Here is a 12,609-nt window from a genome sequence, read left to right as displayed (position 1 = left end):
AATGGCCCCCTGGACTGGAAGCCTAGTAACTACCTATAAACCTATGCTTAGAGTGTTTAGAGAGGGTAAAGGCAACTTTCTTAACCAGGGATTTGTCAGATAGCCACCTTGCAAACCTGTGGATAACATAAGTGCTTATATTGTTTGCCTAACTTTTTGACAATATTAGCATGAGGCATAGCTGACCAGATCAAGATAAGCCATATACACTCAGTGACTTCTCTTCACAGCATCTGTAGGCTTTTCTAAGAAGCTTAATAGTTTCAGCAAATATGACGTGTTTCACAAAACCATGTTGATTGGGGTCTATATCAACTAAGTTGCCTGAGTTTGCAGAAATGCATTCTGTAGCAGTCACAGTGGCTGCTCTCCATGTATCAGAAAAAAACTTGTGGGCAGCCTGAGGTTGAACAGTTTAAGTAGTTGCTTGACTGCTATTGATGAGAATGCAGCCAAGTATGCTGACTGGTAACTTGGGAGTATTATTTTTAGTTTTTGACATGGATTTTGAGACTTGTTACAATGTAACTTTAGGGAACTAAAATTTGCAGAATATTAGAGGTAACAATATGGGTAGGTGGGATAAAGTTATTACTAAACTCGTCTTCCAGCATATTGGCTATATCCTTAGAATTGGAATATGTGATATCATTATACATTAGCTCAATGCATTGTTGGACATTATTCCTTATTTTCCTGACATAACTGAAGAAAGATTTGTGTTTTTATTTACCCAGGTACTGTTGGACTCTTGAATCACCTCTAGTTCCAACATCTCCTGTATCTCCTACCTCAGAGTCTGTTTGACTCTCTCAAGCATACTATACGGGGCCTACCTATCAGGCCTTTGAAGTCCTGTATCCACCTGGTGCTGCACCAGGTGGGTGCACCCTGGTTTCCCAGCAAATATGTCCCCAAACTCCTGTAACACTGCTCAGATTTCTCGAACTTGGGTAGGAGATAGCTGGTGGGACATTGCTACCCCTTCCACTGAGGTGTCAGTCTGAGCCTCACTGAGGAGATCAGTCACCAGATCTCCCTCAGACGCTTTCTGCAATCCACTGCAAATGCTCAGTACAAGGGCCTCACTGTCATGGTAAAGTTTCATCATGTTAACATGGTACAATTTGTGCCCCTGCCTCCTGCCTAGCAGTTCCACCATGTAGGTAACATCACTTACCTTTCTTACCACCTTGTCATGTCCTTCCCAAGCACTTTGCAGCTTGTTGTGTCTGACAGGAATGAGAAGCATTACCTGCTACCCCACAGCATAGTCTCTATCTCGAGCATTCCTGGCATGCCACACCTTTTTTTGTTGTTAGGATTCTGGAGGTTCTCCTGGGCCAAGCCCATGAGTTCCCTGAGCCTTGTCCTGAGGATTAGGGCATATGCCACAAAAGACTCCTTGTGAGGTTCACACTCACCTTCCCACTCATCTTGAATTAAATCTAGAGGTCCCCTCACCCTATGCCCATACAGCATCTCAAATGGTGAAAAACCTGTGGATTCCTGGGGAACCTCTCTGTAAGCAAACGACAGATGGGGCAAATATTTGGGCCAGCCCTTCTTAAACTGGTCTGCAAATGCTCATAGCATGGATTTGATTGTAGAGTTTAACTCTCAACAAGACCATTAGTCTGAGGATGGTTCTTTATGTGCTTCACCCCCACAGTACTTCCACAGACAAGCCAGCAGGTCTGACATGAAATTGGCACCTCTGTCACTCAGTATTTTTTTTGGGAAACCTACTCTGCTGAAAATCTCTAACAAAGCATTTGCCACATTTTCTGCCTTAATGGAGGACAGAGCCACTGTCTCAGGGTATTGTGTAGCATGATTCACTAACAGTAGGATATACATTTTTTTCGTGGAACTTGGGGTTCTCAGAAGCCCCACAATATCCATAGCTACCCTCTGAAATGGTTCCTCAATCACAGGCAAAGGCATCAAAGGAGCTCTCACCTTGTCTCCTGCCTTGCCTACCTTTTGGCACTGCTCACATGTCCTGCAGTACCCTGTTACAGCTCTGAAAATTCCAGGCCAATAGAAGTTCTGCATAATATGTCTCTTTGTATGTTTTATGCCCATATGACCTGCAAAGGGAATATCATGGGCTATGGCTAGAAGTACCAGATGGTGGGCTCTAGACACTACCAACTGCTGTATTCTCTTACCTTCTAGGCCTCCCTCAGGGGTCCACTCTCTATACAGTAACCCTTTGTCCCAGTATACCGAATCGCTCTTCCCTTGAGAATCAGATGCCTCACTAGCTACCTGCCTCAGGCCTTGCAATGTAGGGTCTGAGAGCTGAGACTGTCTCAAGTCTCTCTTTGCAACCCTTTCCAGCTCCCCTTCCACAGGAAGTCTGGCATCCTCTGACAGTGATGCCTCACTGTCAGCCTGGGTACTACTACTCACCTCTACCTTTGCAGTCACTCTGTCCAAGAGAACATCAGTACCCACAAGCAGCTGTGGCTCAGATTCAGTCTCATTGCTACAGAGTAGCCCCTTCCCTGAAGTAACCACCTCACCAGTCCTAGCTGCAAGTATGCAGTCTCTCTGGGACTCCCCTATGCTACCAGACCCACATGCATGTATCCAAGCCTGACTGGGTGTAACTGCATGAGCACATGGTACTGCATTATCAAAATCATTCCCTATCAGGACATGTGCAGGGATATCCTCAAACACGCCTACTTGCTGGTTTCCTTATCCACCTTCCCGGTCAAGGGGAACCCTAGCCAAAGGTATTTGTAATGGGGTCCTTCCTAAAGCTCTGAATGGAGTAGACTGCCCAGGCAAGTAGTGCTTCTCTGTAACCAATGCAGGCTTTACAATGGTTATGTCAGAGGCTGTCTCTCTCTCTCTTAGCATTGGCCTCTTTGCCATTCACTGTAATAGGATATAACCTCTTGTGGTAGTTTGGTACCCTTGTTGTCCCAAGACAACCTACTACTGTCATTTTGTCTTTTCCACTTACTGGCTCTCTCACCTTTTGTTCCCCACCTTGCCTCCATGGACATCTGTATAACACATGGTCCCACTGGGTGCATTCAAAACAGTTAACCATAGGTCCTGGACATGTACCCGGACTAGTGGCTTCCCTTGCTACTGGCAGATTCTATTGGGGCAGTCTGTGCTGCCCACCATGGGTTCCTTTAGATCAATGAGCAGTACTGGGAGTTCATTTCCTGTGCAGGGATGCCCTGCTTGCTAGGTATAGGTCTCCCTTCTTCCCTACCTCATCTGATGTAGAACATTGTCTATCAGCTAACCAGATCCTCATATCCTCAGGCAAAGTGCTAAGGGCTTGTTCCCTCACCAAAAGGTCTGCCGCCCCTTCAAAAGTGATGACCTGACATCCACTCACCCACCTATAAAAAAAAAAGTGCTCAGTTCAGGAACATATTCACACACACACTTTCATCTGCCTTGCATCTATGCTCACAAAACATTTTCCTATATGTTTCAGGTGTTAGCTTAAAACATTCTGACAAGTGATTTTTTAACAGCAGTATAATCAAAATATTCAAAATCAGCAAGTTTAGACAACACAGTTACACCTTTACCATGGAGTAAGGGGGTCAGGAACCGTACCCACAGCATTTGGTCAACATCATACTGTTTACATACCCTCTCAAACATATGAATGACACTATCAAAATGATCCCCCTATTTAAACTGCAGAAGAAATTTAGTGACCCTTTATGCTTCTGGGATCCAGTTACTCCCTTCTGCATTACCTCCATGACTCTGGCAAACAGTCAGCATCTCCTTCTCATGCTACCTCTGTCTCTCCTTTTCTTCAGCTTCCAGGCATAGCTGTTTCTCATTCTCCTCAATATGCAGATGTCTCAGTCTCTCAGCTGCTTCTATTTCCACACGCCTGGCCTCCAACTCAAGTCTATTTAGCTCCAGATGGATTTTTAAGTCCTCTGCAGAAAAGTTGAGCTGTCCATTATCTGAAGGTGGTACATCTCCACTGCCATTCTGATCATCCTCCTGGTTGCTGTTTTCTGATGCAGCTGTGACTAAAGCTGAAATTATGTCTGCCTTAGTCAGGTTTCCATGCACCAGTCCCCTAGCCTCGCACATCTCAGCAAGCTGGCTTGTTGTCAGCTTTCTGTACTCCTCTGCTGACATGCTGCCTGCTCTCCATGAATAACTAAGCTAACAAAAGAAATAAAATAATTGTGATCTGAACTCTGAGTATTCACTGTGTGGCTGATTTAGAGTACAAAACACCTTCAGTGATCACTGTACACAAGCTACAGGATTTCACTCTACCCACACCACTACAAGCCAATTACTATTTGCCAACCAATTAATATGTGGTGTGGATATCCCACCACTGCCAAACAATTAATATGTGATGCCCGTGCACTGGCTCAGCAATCATGGAGCCTCAATCCTCACCACTAACACAAGTGAAGGGCATCCATATAGGGAAAGGATAATAAATACACACACAGTAAAGTACAATTTCCCTTAACAGCACACAGAGATCACAGTCGGTTTGGGGCTGGTTTCTCTCTTTCTCTCTAGGTCCCCAATAAGAGTCCCCCTGGCACAGCTATAGGATCCAGATCTTAGCCTAGTGGGCAAGCTAAAACCTCCAGTACCCTCTCTGTCCAACCAGTGCTTCATGTCCCTGCCCAAGTAGCTGACACACACACACTTTGAGATAAGAGTGTATACAACCACACAGACACTCCTGGGGAAGGCTGACACAGTATCTCCAGCTGTGCCCCTTTTACCAAAACTATACAGTAGAAATCATTGCCACCACCCAGCTAATATTTATCAGCTACTCAAGGTCCCTTATGAAAGGGTATCCAATTATACTGTGCAATATTATTATCCAAATGGTAAGTGTGACTGAACAGTCAAGACGTATTTGGAGTGACTTGGTACGGTATCACTATATGCACGCAATGTACTCTTAGAACTTCAATTATCTCTACACAAAACAGTCACGGTTGAAAGGTTTAAAATATTTAATAATAAATAATAACACAAGACAATACTTCTTGCTACACAGTGCTAGTCAAGAGTTCAGAGATCACAGAGAAATGTTTAAAATAATAAGTAGAACATTTCTGACATCACAGAAAAACAAACTAGTCTAATCTTCCTATTTCCTAGCTATATCTAAGAGAAAGCATAGCTATAAAATCCTACTTACATATAGATGCAGGCAGAGTGGTGAGATTGATGTTCTCATAACAAATGCTCAAATGCTCTCATTCTTTCTGTCCTTAAATTGATAACACAGTGCCATTGATTTATTTCAGATTACATCATTTCTTTCTGGTTCCCAGGCTAACAGACTCGCAGAGGTTAATGGCCCTTGATCTTGCATCTGGTCAGGAAGCCAGAACAATAAAAGAAATTATACATGCAAATGGTAGCTATTAACTTTGGCCTCAAAACAATAGACAGAATGCCTTTATCTAGACATCTCGGCTCCAAGTTTCGACATCAAAGAATTTACTTATCAGTTTTGTTATAGCAGAGTGCACTGTTGTTACATTTTTACAGTTCCACATTTCACACCATTTTTCCCATTTAAAAGAACAAGCCCGCATCTTATATTAATATTTACAAATGACAGAATTATCTACAAAATTCTATCTGGCTAGGCTGGCAGCCTTCACCTATCTTCACACCCTGCTTTACATTTTCTAATACTAGTCTTAAGTTCCTTGCTGATATGTTTCAGTGTGGTCCAGAGATACAAGGATGGGGATATGGATTTCAGCATTTTATTACTTTTGTTATACAGTTTATTAATATGGAAGTTCCACCAGAGAGGCTTGTTGTCTGAATTTACCATTGCATTGAGACTGTACATGTACTGACTTTTTTATACAGCTTTTTAGGTGCTGGCAAAAGTTCTAGTTGAATGCAGCAGACAACCCAGATAAATCCACTGCAAAGGATTGTTGGACATTTTGCACAGGTCCTGCATCTCAGCCAGCCACAGAAGAATATGTTCCAGGGTGTCAGTATGGATGTCCAGCTGCTTGTCTACCTTGGTCCTCACCAACTGATGAACCTCCTACTGGATGAATCAGGGAAACCTCTGCACCACACACACAGATAGGGAACCTTTACTAACTCACAAAAGGTAGAGAGACTGCAAGTGAGCCCTCCAGGGCACTTTCTATAGGATGACATTTATTACCTTATAGAGTTTTGGGCCAGTGAACTGCTGCAGATCCAGTGGTGGGCACAGTAGTTGGAACAAAGCAGAGTGGCTGCTGCCCCACCACAGTCTGGAGCATGGTTGAAACTGTAGAAAGGTAAAAGAAAAAAAAAACAAAACAAAGACAAAAATCACAGAGAAAGAAATACAACAGAACAGCAGGTGAGTAACAGTTTATCAATGGTATATTAAAGTAAATACATTTCAAACAACAGTAAACATCATGTACAGTGTAGCCTGGAAAACTTTCTCTGTCTGCTTTGACAAGACATGTTATTAGCCTGCACCTCCTCTGATGCTGGAAAATGTAAAACAAACATCAGTCATTATAACATAGTCCAGACAAAAGATGATAAATACAGCTCCTCTATCTATCTATCTATCTATCTATCTATCTATCTATCTATCTATCTATCTATCTATCTACCTTTCTATCTATAAATAAGGATCTACTTGAGAAGCTCAAAGTTTCAAAACCTCGAACATCAAATGACCAAGACCATAAAAGTTTTGAAACTTCAAAAAAAGTACTAAAAAATAAAATTAAAACAAAAACTTCCTTTATATTTTTGCAGAGGGGCAACCCCAACTGCAAATCCTACACTCCCTGCTAAATAAATATACCCTGGAATTCAATAAACTCCATGCAAGAATAAGACTATTCTTGCACGGAGGGGTTCATGTCCGTGTAACACAGCAGCTTCTTCTTTTTCTTTTGGCTTTTCCTGGTTAGGGGTCGCCACAGTGAATCACCTGTCTGCTCATGATTGGCAGTGGAGTTTTACAGTGTCAAGTTACCAGCCTGGCACCCAACCTTCCACAAAAGGCACACACATGCATGCACTCATGCCTAGGGCCAATTAAGAGTATCCAATCCACCTACAGCATGTCTTTGGGATGTGGGAGAAAATCAGAGCACCCGGAGGAAACCCATGCGACCACAGGGAGGACATGCAGACTCCACACAGAAGGCACCCCAGCCAAGGATCAAACCAGAGAACCTCTTGCTGTAAGGCAGCAATGCTAACCGCTGCACCACCACAGCCGCCCCGTGTAACACAGCAGCACGCCTTGCATATTCATGAAGGTGCGCTGCTGTACCTCCTATACAGACAAGAACCGTGAACGAGTGCAGGGGGCATGTTCAAGTAGTGCACAGACACTGAACACACCCTCTGCACTCAGAAAGTGCTGTACAGCACTTTCTAAGCTGAACTGGCATAATATTAGAGATTTACTCTAATATTATGTTAGTATTTCAGTGTGCTCGAACACAGAAATAAGATAATAATCATTTCAGCAATGCAGGGGGTGTGTGATAGGTTCTGTGATATCCCACCCCGGTATTGCTAAAGTGCCGTACATCACTTCTGCAACCTGCTAAAGCAGGAAATGTGTGCAAATGCACACATAACGGGGGAGAAATCCCTCAAAAGGGACAAAACACACATATAGCCCTCACAAACATAGGAACTTGATAAAGAACACATCATGCATTATCATGACATATGGAAGGATAGAAGTCTTAAAGCAAATGTATGCCAATATCCCCTTACAGCAATGCATGCTGGCAAAGGCACAAATGATGGAGGAAATAAATAATAAATTAGGGACACGCCTGAAAAATTGACCTCACACACTTAGAAAGTTAATAGAAAACAGGATATGTATTAGCATGAGTCCCTGAAGGATAGAAGCCTGAAAGCCAAATTAATACCTTTATTTTACGATTGCAGTCCTCAGTGAATTGTCAAAACACCACAAGACTCACTGATATAACATAATAATATAATAATTAACAGAAAAACTCCAGATGACCACCATGGCTTAAAAATGATAATTTTAATGTAGACAAGTGCATTCACATAGAACACTACGCTTTTTAAGTCTTCAGTATAATTGTAAAAGCACATACACATTTTCTAGTGAAGACTTCATCAATTACTTAATTTAAAAATCAATTATACATCAATTAAAACAAAACAATTACTCAATTCAGTCTCATACTCATTTAAAGAGAATGACCCTCCAGTTATGATTTAATGCACATGTAATTGTTTAGCCTTGGATACATGTGTGCTTGTAGTTTTAAAATCCACCTCAACTCTGCACGTTCCACTTGATTATTAAAATTACCTCCCCTTTTGTCATTAACTATAATTTGTAAAACTCTAAAACCAAATTCATGTGCAGGAATGTGTTTGGCTAGAGCAATTAATTAATTTTTATTCCTAACATCATACATATGTTGATATATCCTATCGTTAAGCCGTTTCTGCGTTTTGCCTATATAAAAGCATTTGCATGCTTTACACTCTGCTATATAGACCAGATTCGTTGTATTACAGGTGGCATATAATCTAGGCTGAAAAATAAAAAATAGAAATGGATGTTTGAACTCCTGAATTATGTGTATATAGCGACACATCCTCCATCTATTACATGAATATGTTCCTAATTTATCAAAAACCATAACCTTCTTTTGCCAATCATTACAAAGTAGCCATTTCAAATTACTTTTGTTTTTATATGCAAAATCAGGGCTGTACCTATAATTTTCTCAGTTTCTCTATTGTCAAAAAATGCCAGTTTGTTTTAATTATATCACATACCTTGTTGCCATCACTGGCATATTTAGCAATAAAGCGCAGTCTATTCTTTCTTGTAGCTACACTTGTTGCATGTGCTGTATCTACAATATTACTTTCATTAGTTTTTTGAAGGGTATCATCCTTGATATCCTGCAAAATATCTTCCTTATACCCCCTCTCCACAAATAACTGATGTAAATGCTCAAATTCTTTCTCTCTATCAGCATGCACATTACATATATTCTGAACCCTAGTCAGTTGTACTTTAATAATATTCAGGAATACATGTCGGGTGTGCATCCTGTTATATTCTAAAGGATTGTTTTTCCAACATGTTTTTCAAAATAACTTAGTATTTATATTTCTTGACTTGTCTCTATAAACGGAGACATCAAGAAAATCAATATTCTCATAAGAGTAATGTACCGTAAACCTTAAAAAATTCTGTTGTAGATTCTAAGTATTTGATGAAATCAAACAATAGAGGTAACCCTCCATCCCACAACATAAAAGTATCATTAACAAAGCACCTATACATTTTTATATGCTTCATATAGGCACTATTATATAAATGTTCCTTCTTCCAGAAATATACCACCAAATTTGCATATGAATTTGCTCTGGAAGTGCCCATGGCAACCCCCCCACTTCTGTAGATGAATCATATTTTCATACATGAGGATGTTATTTGACAATATTAGATCCAATAATGTACATAATAGAATAACATCATTACTATTATTGCCCCCCATTTCTCTCATTATATCTGTTACTGCTTCTATACTGTATTCATTGGGTGTACAGGTAAACAAACTCTGCGCATCCAACGCCACCATAAGACAGTCACTTAAAACAGAGCTCACATTAAACTCCCTAAAATCTTTCAAAAAATGGGAGGTGTCTTTTAGAATAGTAGGAATCCTTCTAACTAGAGGACCTAATACACTCTCTACATAGATAGAAAGGGGTTCTGTGGCCCAACCACCTCCATCTACAATGGGCCTCATGGGCGGCTTATGTAAGGACTTTTGTATTTTAGGCAACCCTTTAATGTAAGGTATTCTAGAGTGGTCCACAAAAATAAAACTATATATTTTTTCATCAATTTGTCTACACATCAATAAGTTATAGATATTTTCTTTAATGCCTTTAACAATATTTAAATACTGTACATGTGTTATTAATGTATAGGTATGTGCATCATTCAACATTTCATACATATATTGAACATAATCACATTTATTCATAAGCACCACAGCCCCTCCTTTATCTGCAGGTCTTATACTTAGTGCTTCATTATTGTGTAATGATCATAAAGCACATCTTTCATCATATGTAAGATTATAAAAGGAACCCCTCTTGTTCTCATAAAAGTTCTCACAAATTTCTTTCTCACAGGCTCTAATAAATGACTCAACATGGTTAGGTATAGCTGGAACAAAATAATTTTTTTTATACAGTTTTGTTGTTTCATACTTTTTGTCATCTCTAAAACACAATTTCAAGGCTATATTACAGCCAAACAATCTTAGATCTGTCAACAATTCACTTACTTCAGTGCATGCAGAGGGTATAAATGTTAAACTCTTATTTAACACAGCTGTTTCAGCTTCATTTAGACAGTAGTCTGATAAATTAACCACAAGTTCATTTACTGTTTCTGTCTTCTGTTTGAAGTTATTTCCTCCCCTGAGAACTTCCTTTTTCTCCTTCCTTGGCTTATTGAACATTGCTGTTGTCTTTGTGTATTCTGTTATACCAGCAAAGGTAAAAAAAAATGGTCCAAGGTCAATGGAATAAGCTGCTTAGGTCTTGCTCCTTGCAATACCTGATTATTAGCTTGTTTGTTGGGTAAAGGAGTTATTCCAAACTCAGAACATGTTTGAGATGTTATAGGCTGCAAAGAACTACTCCTCCTCTGACACACCCCCTGTGTCTTGGCAATCAGGACCGGTGAAGGCATATTCAACATATTAGGTGTAGATATTTCTGTCACTTCCACACAAATATCTTTTTTTATATCAGACCCAATAACATTATTAATATTATTATTGTTGTAACTCGGCCATGTAAATACATGCCAGAGACTAAAGTCTGTAAAATCTCACTGCAACTTACATTGTTTAATCTGACTCAGTCTATTCTCATACGGCGAGATATTTACATACATATTATTCAAAGCACTAGTATAGACAGTCCCCCCAAACTTCTCATTAATGTCACAATATTGTTGCTGTATACTAGTGCTTAAACTTTGTTCTGTAGTGTCAGAATAATCAATAATCAACTGCATGTACTTCCGACTCAATTCTAAATTCAATTGATGCCACTGTTTAAGCAATTCAGGGTGGGTTTCCCTGTATGTGTTCATACACAAAACCCTCATACCCCCTGGAATCACACTGAAATGAAGGCAAGCTTCTAAATGCTGTCTCTGCCAACTGAGACACTTGAATTTATAAATGTCATTCTCAAGATCTTTTATCTTTTGAATAAACTGGTGGTAACCTTCCATTTTACTTGATATATGAACTCCAGGATTCCCTTCAAAGCTCATGGTCAGGAGCGGATTTTCTCCTCTATGTAGGATATTCTCCCATTTACATTGTAATTCATTCTCCCTTGAAACATAATACAATTCAATGGAAGGATTCTCAGCCATGTTGCTCTGCTAGTACAAAACAAGCCAACAAGTAAATAATAAAAAGCCTATTCATGAAGCTGCACTACTGTACCTCCTATACGGACATGAACCGTGAATGAGTGCAAGGGGCATGTCCAAGTAGTGGACGTACACTAAACACAATCCCTGCACTCAGAAAGTGCTGTACAACAATTTCTAAGCTGAACTGGCATAATATTAGAGATTTACTCTAATATTATGCCTTTATTTCAGTGTGCCCGAACACAGAAACGAGATAATGATCATTTCAGTGGACACTGAAAGAAACATTGGTATGAAGAAGAGGGTGTGTGACAGGTTCTGTGACCCCCCCCCGACATTGCTAAAGTGCCCTACAACGGTTATGTAACCTGCTAAAGCAGGAAATGTTTGCAAATACACACACAACGGGGATAAATCCCTCAAAAGGGACAAAACACATATATAGCCCTCACAAACATAGGAACTTGATAAAGAACATATCATGCATTAGCATGATGTACAGAAGGATAGAAGTCTGAAAGCAAATGTATGCCAATATCCCCTTACAGCAGTGCATACTGACAAAGGCACAAATGATGGGGGGGGGTATAAATAATAAATTAGGGACATGCCTGAAAAATTGCCCTCACACACTTAGAAAGTTGATATAAAACAGAATATGTATTAGCAGAAGTCCCTGAAGGATAGAAACCTGAAAGCCAAACAAATGCCATTATTTTACAATTGCAGACCTCAGTGAATTGTCAGAACACCACAAGACTCACTGGTAGAACATAATAATATAATAATGATATACACATTTTTTTTCGAGCCTAAGGAATGTTTAAGTGTAGCTAAGTGGGTGTTCATGTTATAGCCATCACATTAGCATAGCTTAAACATCCCCTAGGATATAAATGCAAATATACAGATAATGTTTCCAAGTTGAGATAGTGTAGTGGTTAGAGTCCTGGTGTTACTTACAGGAGTTCACAGTTCAAGTACCAAGAATGGCAAGTTGTTTTTCTATGGGAAAGTAGAGTTAAAATTATTTTTGTAAACTTAAATTATGTAGTAATTGTTTTTTGTCAACCAGAGAAGTGTAGCAGGTCCCAAAGTGAGATGTCAGTCTAGAAAGGATGTGAAACCCCCATATAAACGCAAGT

The sequence above is a fragment of the Protopterus annectens genome, chromosome 2.part1 (genome assembly GCF_019279795.1).
Source record: "Protopterus annectens isolate FY-2018-M chromosome 2.part1, PAN1.0, whole genome shotgun sequence".
Taxonomy (NCBI): domain Eukaryota; kingdom Metazoa; phylum Chordata; order Ceratodontiformes; family Protopteridae; genus Protopterus; species Protopterus annectens.
The sequence above is the reverse complement of the archived record's forward strand: the minus strand, read 5'-3'. Positions refer to the sequence as shown.